Source organism: Pararge aegeria, chromosome 3 (assembly GCF_905163445.1).
Source record: "Pararge aegeria chromosome 3, ilParAegt1.1, whole genome shotgun sequence".
NCBI classification, from domain to species: Eukaryota; Metazoa; Arthropoda; class Insecta; order Lepidoptera; family Nymphalidae; genus Pararge; species Pararge aegeria.
In genome coordinates, this window is record NC_053182.1 from 13,374,035 (window position 1) to 13,392,039 (window position 18,005).

Here is an 18,005-nt window from a genome sequence, read left to right on the forward strand (position 1 = left end):
ACAATTGAACCCATCATCATTCTAACTGGCGGAAAATTAAATCGGATCGGGTTTCTCTATTAGAGTTAATTCTGAAAATATTAGAAACTCAGAGATGTAATGTTACGTCTCATCTCTTTGAAAGAATTTCGACACGGTGTATATTTTTATCGTGTTCTTTTTGAGTACTTTTTTTTGACAACTAGTTGTATGTCGCCTCAAATGTGTTTCTACACTGATACCTACGCGGTGGCGGCTTGCGTTTAAGGACAAATGAGTCAAAAACGACTGGAAAGATACAAGTAGGTACTGTTGCCAAGTTAGACAGCGTCTATCGATAGGTACCGCAGGCGTAGGAGTTCGATTCGTATTCTTGTACGGAACTCTAAAAAGTAATTTGGTGGCAAGGTCACTAAATAATAAAGCGGAAAAAGAAGCAGACAAGAGCGGGAGACGGCCTTGGGCTGTGGTGTCGCGCCTCGCCGAGCTGGCCGCAGGCGTAGACACAGCAAAAACTACAATAGCGATTACCTTCGTCACACTTCATTGGACCCCTGACACGCTCTTAATAAATTCATTACTATACAAAATTATTTGTGATTTGAATTCTTTCAGAAATTGAACTTTAGAAACCAATTATGAAAATAATATTTCTGAACTCATTTTATTCGTGTAGGTACGAGTAGTCATTATATGTCTCTATTTACGATTAAGACTCAATGTTCAAGTCAGGTTCAATCAGTTCTGGTATTAATCATGGAAGTCATTATTGTAACCAGACTGTTACAATAACTTGGAACAATGTTCCTTAACGCGGCTTGCAGTAGGTAGGCGTTTTGCCTTCTCCATGCGGTTATATATGAACCTCATTTTAGTGTCAGAGTTGTAAGAAGTTTAATACAGGAATAAATAATATTCTTTGGGTTGAAACTTAGAAGACGATGTGTTGTGCTAGCTATCTAAGAAACTAATTTTGTACTTTACTTTTAGAAATTCTAATAATTAACAAATTTTGTTTTGATATAATAATAAATCATAAACATGAAAAATTGTCGCATAATCTACGATAATGTTGAACGTATCTTGATGGAAACATTATTGCATAAGTAAAAAAATATAACTTACAGCGGCATTTATTACAAACAATCGAAATAACCATATCAAATTACATTAGTTGATGAAAACGCGTGAGAAAATTCATTTCTGTCGTGGGTACACCGACCGCAACTTGTTTTCATGATCTTTAATCATATTACTAAAATCTATAATCAGTAGATCATTACCAGATCAATAGCCCAGTCGTTTGTGAAGACGCGAACCGAGCTTCACTTAAAGTAGCCTTAGTAAAATTTCTGACATTACGGCAGTTTGCGCTCATATAAAATCGAATACAGCCATATTTAGAAAAATAACATCAGATCTGTCCTTAATATTCCATTCATCATGATCATCATCTTTTCCTCCTGGTTTCCTCCCACAATGAGAAGGGGCTAAGGCCTTAGTCTGCTACGCTGGCCAAGTTCGGATTGGTGGACACACACATTTTAAATAACATTATGGAGAATTATCAGGTATGCAGTTTCCTCACGATTTTTTCCATCACCGTTGAAGCAAGTTTTAATTTAATTGCTTAATATTCAATTAATTGAACTAATAACTTTTATTTTTGAAGCCAAAAACCAAAGAAGAAGCGTTCGGTAAAAGTGTGAAACGAAACGAACAAGAAAAATGACTACCAATAACTTGGTAAGCATAAAAATTCCATACAAAGAGATTGCTAATAAATTATGTCGCGTCTACGTGAGTTGACTTATATTTTATCAGCCACGTAGTGTTGGAGTTATACGAAGAAATGAATTCCCAGTTTTTTCTTACGAATGATTCAAATCGTTTGATTTGAATCATCTGAAGAGCTTAATAATGCTTATAAATAATTTAATTTGTTTACGGTGACTTCCATAAGTTTTAATTGCCTCAATTAATTAAAAGATTTATGTTGTCTGCTAAGAACTTGGTTTGAATTTAGGCAATTACTTCTAATTTATTACATAATCATTTAATTAAAGAAAAGGTAGCAAGTACTAAGATCAATTCGGATAGGTACCACTTTTATGAATTGCTCTTTGTCTTTACAATATAACATTAAGAATGTATAAAAAAAACCTTTGAGTTATTTATTTTTTGATAAGATTGGTGCAACCATTAACTGAGATCTCAGGTGATGGTAAGTGAGAACGAGTAAAAAATAATTTCTATAAAGTATTCAATTAATTGTGTCCCATTGTAAATTTGGTTTTGATTATTTTTTCTAACGCCTAAAATTTAACTATAATGTTTGAAAACACAAATATATGTAAATTTTGTTTATATTGAGGTATCCATTTTTGATGCTTTATTTATATTAACCCGGCTAGGTTTGTTGTGGGCTCTTAGACCATGGCGCGTTTGGAACACTTGTAGGTCTAGGTTTAAGTTGGCAGTAGTTACCATTCACCATCACCACATAATAATATTCCATAGCTGGACATAGGTATTTTGTGGATGTGTGGATTCACATTTTACGGATTGTGGCCAACAACTCCCTGCGACTCGTCGACTTAATGGAGGTCTACCAACACTGAGCTTTCCAGTACGTGGTCGCCACTCCAGCACCTTAAAACTTCAAACCAACTTCCGTTATTATCGCAACTCTTGTTATTGACAATCAGTCAACTTTCAACCTAATCGGTCCATTAAATAGCACGTTCAATATGGTTACTTGGTTTTTACTCATTGTAATATTTGCTCAATGTATTTGTAAACTTCCCTCGTTTCACGCACAAAATGCAGGAATTATATATTTTGAGCGCACCTCAAAACCTCAAACCGTGTGACATGCATGATAAAACAAAAAATATAGAGATAACGTATTTTGATTACACAAAAATGTTATTACATTTTTATTTTATTTTTCAAGCCTGATAAAACAAATATGAAAGCTGAAAAAGGTCTGTTGGCGCAACGATTTAAAAAGTCCGCTTGAAGCGTTTCCTAGTTAAAAAGATTCCTAGATTCAATTTTTAGTCAGTTCAATAATTGACGGTAATAAGTTATACGAATTACGATAAGAATGTCAGTTTAACGTATTCAACTAATATAAGCCTGCAGAGTTTGTAAATATATATGTTTGTAATTATCTATACTAATATAGATTCTACAAAAATGGCGAAAATCAGACCATTCATTTCGTCATGCAAATTGTTAAGAAATTTTATTTTCGGAGTATATTTTTTAAATATAATATATGCTAATAATCTTATTTGCCTAGATAATGAAGACTGAATAAAATTGTCACAATTTTAGTGTTATTTTAATATATCAGACGGATTTAATTCAAATTTGATTATGAAAATTTTAATATTCAAAAACGATAGAAAATATAAAATTAGTTATAAGGATTATTTAAGATAGATTCTAGCTAGAAACTAACTTAAACTTATTCATTGATGTTTAATTTAAGGCATTACCTTAGGCGTTTAAAATTAGTCTTATTTAAAAAAGACTCAAAACAACTCTTAAGTACTTTGGTATTTTGATTATTGATAGCGAATATATGTTATATTAAATGAATTTTACCCATAGGTTATAAAATTAGAGTTAGTTTTAATAGTGTATGTAAAACTTATTAAAAAATATATATAAGTATATTGAAAAGATACTTGAAATGATAAATGAGAAACATATCGCAGAACGTCATCACTCATCACCAATAACGTCATTCATTATTCTGCTCATGGCCGACGGAGCGCGATAGCTGACTCACAGCGCAAGACAATTTTACATAATTAAATAAAAATACTAATTTAACTCGTCTCGTTAAGAGCCGTACGATGCTACCGTCAATTAAAAATATAATAACTATCATCCTCCTTTCTATTGCATATGCATGCCTTTTCTGTTTCCGTTCCATCATTTTATTGTCCCGCTGCAGAATTTAAAGCTTACCTACACTTTCAGCTTATTCAATGCGGGTTGGCTGGCTATTTACAGGACATAATTTAGTTTTGTAATATACACGATAAAACCTTCTCCATAAAATTAATGCCCAAGAATCTTAAAACAGATTTATCAAGACTAAATAATTAAGCTCAAACAATGCAGTCCCAATTGATATCGTCGAGGAATTGGGTACGCCAAAAACTGTGCTGGTTGCAGCTTGAGGCCAAGGTAACCAAACTATTGTCACATCACTTCGTTTATTAGAAAAGTGCGAGTAACAAATATCAATTGTACGCTCACACCGACACACTAGACACGCTTAATCAGTCAGACATCTTGGTTTTGTGCGTCGAGGTTTAATTATTGAATATAGTCCATACGAGAAGTAATAGCCAAAATAGCAAATGATTTCATCAGCTCGGGCGAATGGATGCAAATATAGTGAACACCAAACCAAATTATTAGTCGAGCACGTAGGTCAGTTCCGGCAGTCAAAACAAAGGCTATTGTTACCTGTGCGGAGCAGATCGCAACTAGTACTGTTCTCGCATTCGGAGCATGTACGAGGCACATTAAGCAGCCTCTGGGGACGCCGGCAGACTAGTAATTAGCAAGAGAAGCGAAAAATTTGCGACGGGTTAAAATTTACGAGGCGCAAATTACACGATTCCGGCGCTATCGCTGCAGTGCGCTCGTTAATGTGCAAGCCTTATCGAGCATGGTGCGACTGTTCGGGACAGGCCTGAAGGCATGTTGACATTAGACTGCTCGCGTCAGAAACAATACGAGCAATAGATAATTGCTTAACTTTGTAAGGTGATACAGAAACGATTGCAGGAAGATTGGGAATATTTATGTGTAATGATTCGTTTGGAGTAAATTCGTCCATTTCGCGACGAATGTACATCCACTTCTGGAGATATTTTTTTTATTCCGCTACAAGTTAGCCCTTGACTGGTGACCTGGTGGTGAGTTATGGTGTAGTCCAAGATGGTAGCGGGATAAGCATCTTTAGGAAGTATGGATTTTTTTAAATCCCACTCCTGATGTGTTTCTACCTGTTATCGTTCTGGAACGTTAAATCGCTTAGCGCACGTCTTTGAAGGTAGGGTGATAATAAGCCACCGCCAAGGCCTTCCAACAGACAAAGCATGTATGAATATGGTAGAATTAAAAAGCAAAGAAACTCTGTGGTGTTTGGAAAGGAATAAAGGCCGTTCATATATACAATATAGAATCAGAAATACGATTTTACAAGAGAAATTGCCATTAACCTTCTGGTTGCATGAAGTTATCAAAATCCCAACCAACTAAAGGAATGTTAATTAGTATAGTTAAAAAAACATGCAGTTTATAATCTTATCAATCTACTTGCCTATGGCATGTGCGTGATTAGTAGATTAACTAACACAGTAGGTATGTAGTTTTCTATGCATTTAGTTAACCGAAGTTATTAATCTTTTAAATAAACTCCAAACAGCATCCTTGAGGCGTGTCATAATGTTTATTTAATAAACGTTAAATATTTTGCTACTGTTGTTGCTGTACAACATTTTTCCATCGGCTCAGTAGTAATTCCTAAAAACTGCTCTAGAATGAAAGAGTAAAGTAGAACCAATCTGAAGCGTAAGTATCTTATCAGTGATTAATTTGGTCGCGTAATCTGCAACTTGGACTTGTGTGTCACATCCGTTTATTTTTCACATAGATAAGATAAAAATTCTTTCCGATAACATCCATAAGCGTCCATTTAGGTTTTAATGCATTTATAAAATGCGTACTAATATTATTAGCGGGTTAAAGTTTTTCTTACGGTTGTATCGTTATGTCCACAAACTTATTCAGTTTAATCTTGCGTTATCTTCTTTACCATTTTTCGTTCACCGGATTTCGACATCATTTAACAAGTCGATCCTACCTTTTTCATATTAATAAGATCGTTCTATTATTTTAACTTCATTCTAGAAGAGCTGTTACTGCACGAAAAGAGACTTTAAAAAAAAAACGCTGAATACTTTTTAACACTTGTCCTATGTTTAAATATATGGAGCTCTAAGCTGTAGATTTTCCAATTCAGTACATTTACTATCACATTCTACCTACTACATTTTATGACTGGAAGTGACATTAAAGTGATTATACAAGAGTAATGAATTATTCATTAAGAGTACATACAGAATACATAGCTCATTTTAAGAATTTAAATAACGATTCTAGAAAACTTTAGTGATAAAATTAAACTAAGTGCTCGTACATATGAATAAAAAATCATTAAGTTAAAGTACCTAAAAAGTTAACTGAGTTATTATTTTGAACAAAAAATACTAGCTATAATGTAAGGTTAATTTACCTAAATCTTTTGACACGGCATAGTTTATGTAATCAAAAACCAAATATTTCAACAAAAACATTTTTAGGTCACTATTTATTTTAAAAAATTTGGGTATAAAAGAGCTATAAAACTTCGTTCGCTTTTTCGCGGTTTAAGAATTTTTAAATAATAAAATAAAACAAAAATATTGTACTGAAGCGAGCTCTATTGACAAAGGTTTCATTGTTGTGAGCAGGTAGCCGACCAGCTGTTACCCTCCTAGATGAAATGGTGCAAACAGACTATTGTAGAGCTTAGCTTATACAGAGAACTGCTTAAAATGAACACATGGATGCACATCTTGAAATTTATGTTTATGTTTTAGAGTGGAGATACATGTTTTTTGATATTTTACTCTAGCTGACCAGATCTGGCTCTCAGATAAGCTCTCTCAAATAACAACTTTTAAATGAGTTAAAAACGTTTTTTAACAAATGCAAACGTACTGTGATATCTGGATTTATAAAATACAGATATGTTTCCGACGTATTTGTAAAAAAAAAATGATTGCCATGAGTTATGTTTTCTTGCATGTTTTGATAATTCTATTGTGCTAAATTCGGTTTTTAGCCGTCCATGTCCGGAGATCATTGTTAAATTGATTAAATGTCTTTATTAATTTCTATACAGCTATTATTTTAATTTACGAAGACTAATAAAATAAAGATTTTAAAGGTCTTAACAAGTCTAACCGTAAATTTAATGTGTATATTTTTATTTGTTATGATTAAATTATAATTTTGTTAGGTACTACTGTACCACAGTTCATATTTCAATATAAATAAAGAATTTAGGAAAAAAGAGACTAATAATAGTTTAGGAGATAAGCTTTCTTTTTATGTTAAAGGAACCTGCTATTCCGATGATGGGTATCTTGGGTTACGTTTCGTTAATTCTACGAAATAGTTAACCGGGAGTACAAATTATATAAACCTCCTCTATCGTAACGTTAATAATACCAAAATCATAAATGCGTGTATGCCACGTTAACCTCCAGAATGGCTTTACCGTTTTAGATTTATTTTAGGAATTTATTGGACTTAAAGTAGGGCTAAATTATTATACATGTTTGTACGTACGAAATTGCGGGCGTTAGTCTTTAATCAACAAATAAAATAAAAGCTTTAGTTTAACGTACAAAAGCACGAAGCTTCCTTTTTGGAGTATAGTATAAAGTCGTGTTATTCCGTGCAGTTTGGCACAACTTGCACATTAGCAGAATTTTATTGCCGTAAATTTAAAAAAAACTCTGAGATGTAAGTACACTGTACATCAAACTACCACCGTACCTATTATACGTAATGCCCTTTGGGCTTACAAAAAAATTGTCATCATAGATTTAGGTTATTTTCCTAGTTATTAGGCACTAACTATTTTAGATGCTACTATTTTCACTATTTTTCACAAAGCTCTTAGCGAACATAAATTAACAATTCTCCAAATTGTGCTTCACTTTTCCACAGGGAAGATTTTGATTACGATAGCACTCCTTTTAGCTTTATCAACTTAGATTCGTTTGGAGATTTGCGTGGAGCTAAATGAGCACAATGGTTGTGTATTTTCTTCGGCATTCGATGTCATATTACGAATTACAAAATAATTTAGTTTTTTTGATCTTCACTTTTACAAATGTGTAAAAGCGAAGATTAAAAAACATTATCGGTAGGATAAATATTGCACTAATCTATGAAAATATAACATTTATTTTCTTTTCACCCCCGGCTTAGTTTGTTTTGGTCTTCTTCTGAGTTCAGGGTGCGTTTGAAACCGTTTTACCTACCTAGTAAAACTAGTTTTAAGTTTGCGCTTTTACAGTTATTACGATCATCATCGTTGATAATATTTAGGTACGTGTATGCAAGTGCCCTTTGAAGCTTATTTTAATAAAGAAAAATTTGAATTGACCTTAACTTTTACAATTAAATCCGTGCGATAAAATTTTCGTAGGAGATTAGAACATTTTATACGATAATTTAAGTAACTTTTATAAGCGCCAGCAAAAGATTCAGTGGTCTGATTAGATTTCTTAGCAATTCTTTGATCGGAAACAGGTATCTAAAGGAATAAATGATCTGGTATTTTTAAGGACAAAACCTTTTTCCCCTTCCTTAAACAAAAAAATGGCATCTAGCCATTTTTTTATTTTATTTAAAGCTAATTCGGCTGTATTTCCACAAATTTGATTCGAAACGTACCTATCCAACAACTATTAAAGTTGATGACAGTAATTTTATACATGACTTTTGATAAGTTATCTCAACTTCGGCGAAAGATTCAGTAGTCTGATCAGATTGTTTGACATTTCTTTCGCTGTGAACAAATAAGATTTAATGATATAGAATTTTTTGATATTTGCTTAAAATAAACTGGAAACTCTGTTGTATTTCTGTTGTTCGACTAACCCTGATCTAAATTAAGTCGACAAAGTTAGTGCTTTTCCTTTTAACATTAAATTGTGAAGATAGAATTAATATTTTTATAGAGCTGTGGATTTAAATTGACTATACTTAAACGCAGCATAGATGGCATAATATAATATTAAAAATAACATAAAAATTACCTACCGCTTTTTTATATTGGTTTAAATGAATAATCGCAAAACTTATTTCTGTACACAGTTGGTACCTAGGTACTTTCTTTTTAGTTTCTATATTACAGGAGACTTATAGATGGCTTTAGGCGTTTAGGTGTTTATTCTTAGTACCTAATCTCAAATTTTAAAAACTATAAAGAAATAGACTTTGAGTTACTTTGTTGGGATTTATAATCTTAATTCCTTGAAACACGTTAAAAAAAACCTTTCTACGAAAAACGATAAGTCCTACCGCAGTTTCCGGGAAAATCTTGTTTTTTCTTTCTCAATTGCTTTACAATTATATTATCTAAATTTTTTTTTGGTTTTCATTTAGGTAATGGTAATTTCTAAAATAGTTATGCAAATGTTTTAGTACTTATTTTGATAAAGCCTTGGTTTTTCGCTCACGTTTGTGCATACCACCCACTTGCATTATTGCCAAGTCTTTATTCAGGAAAGTGCATAAAGCTATCCTTCCCATATTTCGCTAAAACCCTCAACTTCAGGCCGCTCGGACACCGTTCGGCATCGTGCCACGCGGGGTGTACCGTGCAGTTATCCGATGCAAAAGCTCCCATGCGGGGACGCAGGTCGCTCCGGAGCTTCACGCGTTCCAGCGCACAGGCCACACCGTGCACTGGCAGACTTCAAGTCACGATTGCACTCTTAACGTTAAATTGTTGTATATTCCCCGTCAAATTACTAAAAAAGACCTCAGATTTAACACCGAAAACACAAAAGACAAAACACTACCAATGTAGAACGCACGAGATGATACAATTACTAATAAGTAGAAAAAAAACACAACTTTAATTCACAAACTTTCACGTTGCTCACTTTGACGCGAGTTCCGAATTCGACGATTACCGTTTCTAATATAATGAGCGTTAACACTTACATGATGAGGGATAAGTAAGCTGGGTAAGGGAGCGTAAATGTCCAAAAGTCAAATCATAGCAAGTCGCACTTAAGTTGGGAGAAACGATTCGCCGGCAGCTAGAGGTCGCGTTCGCGGCCACGGCAGGGCGGCACGCGTCGTGTTCGGAGCACGAGTGCGGTGCACAGAGCAGCGCGAGACACACAAGCACAAGCGAAGTCGGCGGGCGACTGACGGGAGGCGAGTGGCGCGGCGCGGGACGTCACTGCGCGCGCACCCCTCGCCCCGCGCACTCACCCCCTCCGCTCCGCACGTCGCACGTCCGCCGCCCCCCCGCGCGCGACGCCAGCCGGCTGCCTTATCACGCCGCGCGGCGCGCCGCTTCCTTTCTCCTCATGCAGTTGCGAGCTTTTCGCCACTGTCACACTTCCGCCCGCCCCGTTGATATTGTAGAGTTTTAACCGGTCAATGTGTTCTTGCACTAATTGTTCCAAGCTTATTTGTAATGAATTTCACTAATTCTGATACCCATCGATCTTTACTCGTCGTTACTATGTACGGATTTCAAAATGGATAAAAAGAATCTTTTCAGATATACATTATACACCATAGCAATGGATATAATGATGGATAGATGCATGGAATCTTTATAGGTCCGTTTATTGAGTTGTTATGATTACAATACGATTTTAAATATTGAAAGGACATTGGCGCAAGGGGGAATAGGAAAGGGACATGTGCAAGCGAGCAGGCAAGATTGGCGCCGCAGTGGGCGCGGGCGCAGGCGAAGCCCGGTGAAAGTGCGCCGGAACGGGTTTGCGAACCGCGCGTGACCCGTCCGAGGACACGCCAACCGACCACTTCGCTATATCTCGCACGATCCCAAATAATGAACACCACTTGGGATATTTTGCAGCTAACAATTGTCCAAATTATTTGGTGCTATGACACGAGTAACCTTTATCCTGATGTTTTATTCGAATAGATTGCTTAGAACAGAATAATATCGAAATGTTATGTTGTCTCACCCCATTCGTGTTACCCTCTTTTATAACCACAGGGTTACGACACGTTATTTTACATTTTATGGCACTATTTATTATCCTATTGTAAAGTTAACTGATTTTTGAACAAAGCGTTAGGTCTTGGACTCTTGATAAAAAGTTCATAGCGGCCTTCTATTTTTGCATTAATTATTCGGCTTGAAGGACCAAAACAATAGTATAAATAGTGTAAATATTATATTTAGTAAACTTGTATTAGCTTTTGCGTATCATACTAATTCGAAAAATCCTAATATTTTTGTAAGTATCAAATAATAATGTCGATGTCGGCTCCTAACCTATCCATGAGTGAGCAGATCGCCCAGTGACTGATCCCAACCCATGAGGCGATTACACTCGTGATATGTCAAGGGGATTACAATCACCGACGCGCCATTCTTATTAAAAGAATAAAAGAAAAAATAACTCTAATTTAAAAGGTTTGTATGCGTTCAACTTTGGATAATTGTGGGATTAACTCCCAACATTTATCTACCTTATTTTTTATTCAACTAAAACTTAGCCCTTTACTGCTTCTCACGTGCAGGGAAGTGATGATGCAGTCTAAGATAGTAGCGGGCTAATTTATAATGAGTGTTGCAGTTATATTAAACCCATACTTCTAAACGGTTTCCATGCGACATAGTAAGGTGTACAGGAACGCTAAATCGCTCATTATAAATTCCCAAAATGCCCCTGCAGAGGACTGAACCCGGGACCGCCAACTTATAACCACAACGCTTACCGTTGCGCCGGGGATATCATTGTTGGCTTAAACGCAGTTTAGTTATAGCTGTTTATCTGGATGTTTACAGTAAATGGTAAAAAGAAAGAAATCACTAATATAATAGTATCTACATATTTCTGAATATCAATACTTTTTATTTACAAACTTTTATTTAACTTGCTCCGTTCGTATGTGCTTCCGGTTTAAAATTCGTAATCAAATTGATTACGAATTTTAAACCGGACTCTTCCTACTTGTTGGCAGCCAACCGAGTTGAAATATGTCATACGTAGCTAATATAGGTATGTTACGCAAGTAACTCTAGAATGGGGCTGCATGGGGCTGGTCTGATGACGTTGCTATACGGTAGTCTTAAGAGAGATCTTATAACATCTGCCCTCGTTAACTGGGACCCACTGAGTTGCGTTGGTTTTTTCTACGATAAGAAGTGGGTTGACGACAGATGTTTATCAGCGTCTGATAATAAAACCAGCTTGATTTTTTTCTTAATCCATCCACATTCATATTAATGTCTTAGAGCTAGGCAAAGGCCTCCTCTTTCGAGATATAGGGTTAGACCTTCTACGCTTCTCCAATTAACACTACCTACTACTGGTAGACCGGTTTTAATAGATCAAATGATTACCGGAAGCGATGGCTTTACGTGGTTTTCGTACCACTTGGGTGAATCATCGACAACTTCCTAACTCCCAGTTGGTACTGAGTAATTTCAGATATAGAAAACCACAACGATATCTAATGATTTTCCAGGAGAATTTGTATGGTGTAATTTCTTTTATTTCACATACTCCTCACCAAGCATATCTTCGGTCCTACTCTCTACACATGTTTCGCTCCGACACCGGAACATCCTCAGGAGAAGTTGACTTTACAATGAGCAATTGTTGAACTCAACGTCATTGAACGTCATCATCTCTAGAGGATCGTCCTGTCGGACGAAAACGTGCATAGAAAGTACATTGCTGAAGAACTCTTTTATGTGGAGTATAAAGATTGAAGAAATTATAAAATATCTTTTGCTTTTAGGGAGGCAAGTATAGAAAATTATTTGTTCACTGTATATCATGGAATTCCGCAAAGTAACGCCTGCTTATATTCGGGTTCTCGTGTCGCCAGTCCAACTAGATAACTACTAGACTAAAATATGTAAATGCATGCATCGGTACATATTTAAAAGCGATATTGTATCGAGAAAACGAGCAAGCCTTTACAGATGGAATAGAGAACGAAGACATTATGAAATCGGACAGGATCGGCTAGGGTATTACATAAGGTGAGCAGTATTGACTACGATCTCAATCCACCTGCGACAGAATCAGAAAGCCGAGAATACCGCAGTGTTCTTTGATATTTTCTAGTCTCGAATTCGGGGAAAAATTGTTGGTGATTTGTTAGACTCAAGCTGAGTATGCAACAAGGTACTGCAGGCCCGCAGTCACGATGCTATGACGACGTGAGCTCGTTTTTGCGTCGGGCGTCTTCGAGCATGACATCTTAAAGCTCATTTATACACTTCTTGCGGCCGTCTCGTGTTGCTTATTTTTTCAACATTCAAATAATGTTATACATTTTGTAAGATTACATTGTTGTTACGTGTCACGTGGCGGAATTTCTAGTTAAAATATTCGGTTGAACAACCTTTTTTAGGCTACCTCGTCCGTAAGGTCCAAATTAAACGAACGTTGTAACGCTAACGTTTCGGAACTTTAAATTAAATTGGGTACAGAAGCGTTAGTAATTTTTATTTGTTTTAGACTTTAATAGAATTATTTTAGTAATACTAAAATATTGAATTTACTTTTTACACACTTGACTTTATATATCTAACACAACACAAATATCCTTATAATAAATTTAAAGGTACATATTCCGAAAACAAATCATTAGTGTAGATCCTTAAGAAAATTGCAATAATGCAACTCAAAGTAACAAAATTTTGCCTATGAAATTCATTTATTGTCGTGCTATGAGAAAACTATTGATAATCCTACATAAAAATTATGTACTACATGATTAAAGTACTCATTATTACCTACAATAAAAAATACCAGTAGAGCTATACCTAAATTGAATGACCACACGTCTCTCAAATTAACTGTATCTACGAGATGATCTAAAAAAAGGCGGACGAAGTCGCGGACCACAGCTATTTGTCTTGCGGTTGTCTTGGTACTTTACAATATTCGAAGATATCGGAGTCTAGGTAAGCAGTAATTCTTCACTCGAATAATACATTCGGTACCGCAAGTCAAGCAGTAAGTAAAAAAATACCCATCATTTCTATCATACCATCGTCGAAAAAAACTTATCAATATAATGTACCTACTTACGTGCATATTACAGTATGTATTTCGTAGCCAACTTTAAGATCGATGACATAAATAAGCATGGCATAACTAATGAATCTTATCGAAGAGTGACTAATATTGTGGATCAAATAGGTCAGCAGTGAAACTTGCTCGTCTTAGAAATTATTCAGACAAAAGTTCCTATGAGAACTTCTACGTAGTCAATTTATATCTACATATGTTATCTCAACAAATCGTGTGTTAAAATGCATGACAGAATTGTATATTGTGTGGCCGACTTAAAGAATATCAAAACCTAACTTCACCATTGGAGAACCTTGGAGACTTAAGATCTTAATCTCTCTTTCCTAAGAGAGAGGCACTTTTGTCCCGAGGGTATTAAAAGGCTGAGAATGATGCGTTGCAGATTTTTTGAAGCTCACTTAGTAGGAGGTAGTACTTAGTGAGCTCCATGCTTGGAATCTGTGTCTGTAAGTATTTGACATGAAAATAGAATAATCTTAGTTTCAGAGAGATCTAATTTTTTTCAAAAGGTTTGTCGCTTTTTCTAAGCTTATAGCTGTATATTATTGATTAAACATTGAAAGAAAACATCGTCAGAAAACTTGCATGCCTGAGAGTTCTCCACTACGCTGCAAAAAGGCGTGTGAAGTCTATATAAAACCGCACTTGGCCAGCGGTGTCCCTCTCATTCTAAAAGAAGACCAGTGTCCTGAGTGACAAGTCTAAGACTTCCTACGCACGTTTACTTATTCGATCGCGTGAAAGTTAACTACGATTTATATTGTATCAAAGAGTGCCATCTAGTGACAGTACGGCTTCCCAGTATTGTGCCGGTTATGCAGTAAGTATGATAATAGTAATCGCCAATCAAGTTAATAAATTAAAAAACAAGGCGCAGTGTACAGTGTACTTGTGCAAACCGCCATGTTGCAATTTGAGATTGGACTAAGTATTTTGCGAGTACCTACCAGGTATAATGGTATCGGCTCTCTTGCAGTGTTTTGTGGCGTGTGTTGGCGTTGCCTCGGCCGGAACACGCAAACTACGCCCACGATATCTTTCTAACGCTAAAATTGGGCCACGTTTCAACGAAAACTTTTACATCTTTGCCAATTGTAATAAAGAGTCAACGTTTCGTTGCCATTCATCATCTTTACCATAATTATTATTAACCCTGTATCGGCCCACTACAGGGCACGGGTCTACTCTTAGAATAAGAAAGGTTAAGGCCGTAGATAGGATTAAGAAGGTAGAGAAACCTGCAAGCCTACAATGTTCTCTATAATATACCGTAGTTGGCCGGTAACTGTTAATGATGATAAGAGAGAAGGTCTATCCCAGCAGTGGGATGTGCTGTGACCTTATAAGTTAAAGCCACATAGAAACTGATACTGGTTGTTCCAATCTTAGACTGCTTTATTTGGGTCAGTGGGAGTTGTGATCGGTCAAAATCGGACTTTCAAATTATTTATTTATATTGACAAACTCATGTATTCGCTATTTGCTGGATAATTGTTTAAATTTATTACATATAATAGAAAGAACTTCCTTGTTAAAATAAATTGGCAAAAAGTGCACTAAATTGTAATTTAAGGAAGATGCGCTTCGTTGGCGATTTCGGTGTCCTCGAGACGAGCGAAGAAGTTCAATGACCTGCCGTTCATCTTGTGCCCGCAAAAAAATGAACTGTTCCGTCCCACGCCAAACGCAGCACTCACACATTTAAACAATTAAAGTAATACAAGCACACACTGCAAATTCGTTTGGACCAATCGCGGGCATGTGTAAATTTCATTCCACATTTCACGCCTTCTTGAAGCTAAACTACAATTATGTTGAGTGCTGGACTCACTAACAACAGACAGATTTAGAACAATTCAAAAGAACTTTTGATAGAGATTGTTATTCTAAAAGTGTATTTTGCTATTTTAATAGCTGCTTTGTTATGAGCATTTCGCTCCGCTACCGCTTTCCGAGTGATAAATTAACATGCAGTAGGTGCAGTTGTTATGTAAAGAGTTTAAATGTCTTAAAACAGTTCAAACATTATGATTAATGGCAATGAAAGCATTATCAACCCATTATTGGTCCACTAGCGAATGGTTTAAGTAGTCCGTCTCGTAGGCAAAGTAGGGATTGGTAAACTTCACACGCAATAGAGAACATTATGGAGAACTCTCAAGTATGCAGGTTTCCTCGCCATGTTCTTCTTCACCGTTAAAGCGCATGTTATATATTAAATTGCTTAAAACGTACAGAACTCCTAAAAGTTAGAAGTGAAAGGAAAGGAAAGCAGAATTTTTAACCTCTAGGCTATAAACGCTGTTATAGTGCAAAGAATAATATAACTCTAAAACTGATATATGAAGTTCATCCTAATACGATTATTATAGTACGATTGGTTTAGAAGTGTTCTATAAGCATGAAAATTTGCATAGAAGCTCCATGTAACAAAGAAAACGATTTTTCGAAAATGTTTCCCTGCGTGGTATATTCCAAAGAGGTGAAACGGGGGATACAAGCTTTTTTATATACGTAAGTATAATTTATCCTAGTGGTGAGATAAAATGCATTGCACTTTATAACTTGAAAGATTTCCATTCATTTACTATTGTTGTTCATACTATGTCTTAACATATATTCTCAATCAACTTCTGTTACGTGGCAATCTTACATCGACGTAAAATGACAATTGTTGGTCAAGATACTAGTGGTGTCACGAAAAAGAGATGTAAGGACCTTTAATAATTTTTTTAAACTATCGATATCAATTTATAAATTACGCTTTTTCAAAGAAAAAAATTGAATTAAAGCCATGAGTGCTTTTGTGATATTTAACGTAACGCGTGTCAGGAATGACAACAATATTACCTATCAGGAAAATGTCCATTTAAATACTTGATAGTTTATATTATTTCAGTACATACCGTGTTTTTCTCGCCGAAAACTCCTAGTCTATCCAATATACAGTAACTCTAAGTGTTATTCAAAATAATGAACTGTAGTTCAGACACATAAAAGAAAGAACACTAATTTTTACCACTTAGAAATTTGGCAGCAGCTGATCAAATCCAGTATGGTCATTTCGAATTTTTAATTCTGCTGGATGAAACAACAGCAATTGATTACAGCGCAGCGCACTTCACAGGTGACAGAGGATGCTTCTTATACAAACAACTGAATTATATGAAATTTTCTTCATATACCTACAATTTTTTAAGTTCCCATGAATACTCGACAGGTTACAGATTAACTGGGTCACTACAGTACGATGAAAGAATTTACAAATAAAGAGGAATTTTAAATTGCCAGATAATATCGATATATCGATGTTTTTATAACAACATTACCTAGATTAAATAAGCCTGCGGGGGAGCGCCCACGCGGTTCATCTCGACATCAGTTCAGTGCACACGCGCCGGGTTTCCTGTGCCATTCATTAAGATTGAGCAAACGTTAATATATGTCACACCGTTAATAAAGGTGAATTGACTATTCAGTTTTTGTATAATGGCTGATGATCTAAACACAGATGCGATGTTAAAATTCAATTTAATACGAATACTCTATAGAATCAGATGGTAGATCGAATTTAGTAGTTTCCCTTTTTCTTTATTCCAACACAAGTTAGCCCTTGACTTAAATCTTTCCTGGTGGATGATGAAGTCTAAGCTGTTGGTTGGCTAAACTTTTAGGGAAGTTACATTCAAAAAAAACAACAAAATCGGTTTCTACGTGGCATCGTACCGGAACGTTAAATCGCTTGGCACGACTAGACTAGGCCAGAGTAAGTTCAGAAATTATAACTTCTCCAATATAGCACCTGCCGCTCATTAGACAGCGCTCACCACTGTGCCCTTATCTTATCCACGGGCAAGTATAAATAGCACTATAAAATTCAATAAAAATAAATATAATCTGAAGTTTTCGACCAGATTGAGTATTAATTTCGTGTGCAGGTCATTCGCACGATTTTTTTTTATTAATAGACATATATATATTTATGTAAATGAACGGCTAACTCAGTGATAATTCCAAGGGTTTGATTACCATAATATATTTAGCAATTGCTTTTTTTTGTTATTTAATTAGCTCTTATCAGTGGTATAGAAATATATGACG

At 35.5% G+C, this 18,005-nt stretch overlaps 1 protein-coding gene across 12 annotated transcripts in view; it reads right to left on the minus strand.

The window, feature by feature from the left end:
- The window catches only part of LOC120637070 (protein muscleblind), a 378,716-nt gene that overhangs the window by 102,192 nt on the left and 258,519 nt on the right, over positions 1 to 18,005 (minus strand). For 2 of the 12 annotated variants that reach the window (XM_039908686.1, XM_039908676.1), the window contains exon 1: positions 9,802 to 10,009. The exons of the other annotated variants lie outside the window; for them this stretch is intronic. The gene's annotated coding sequence lies outside the window, so the exon portion shown is untranslated. Of the gene's footprint in view, positions 1 to 9,801; positions 10,010 to 18,005 lie in introns of those variants that run through there. 12 annotated transcript variants of the gene reach the window in all.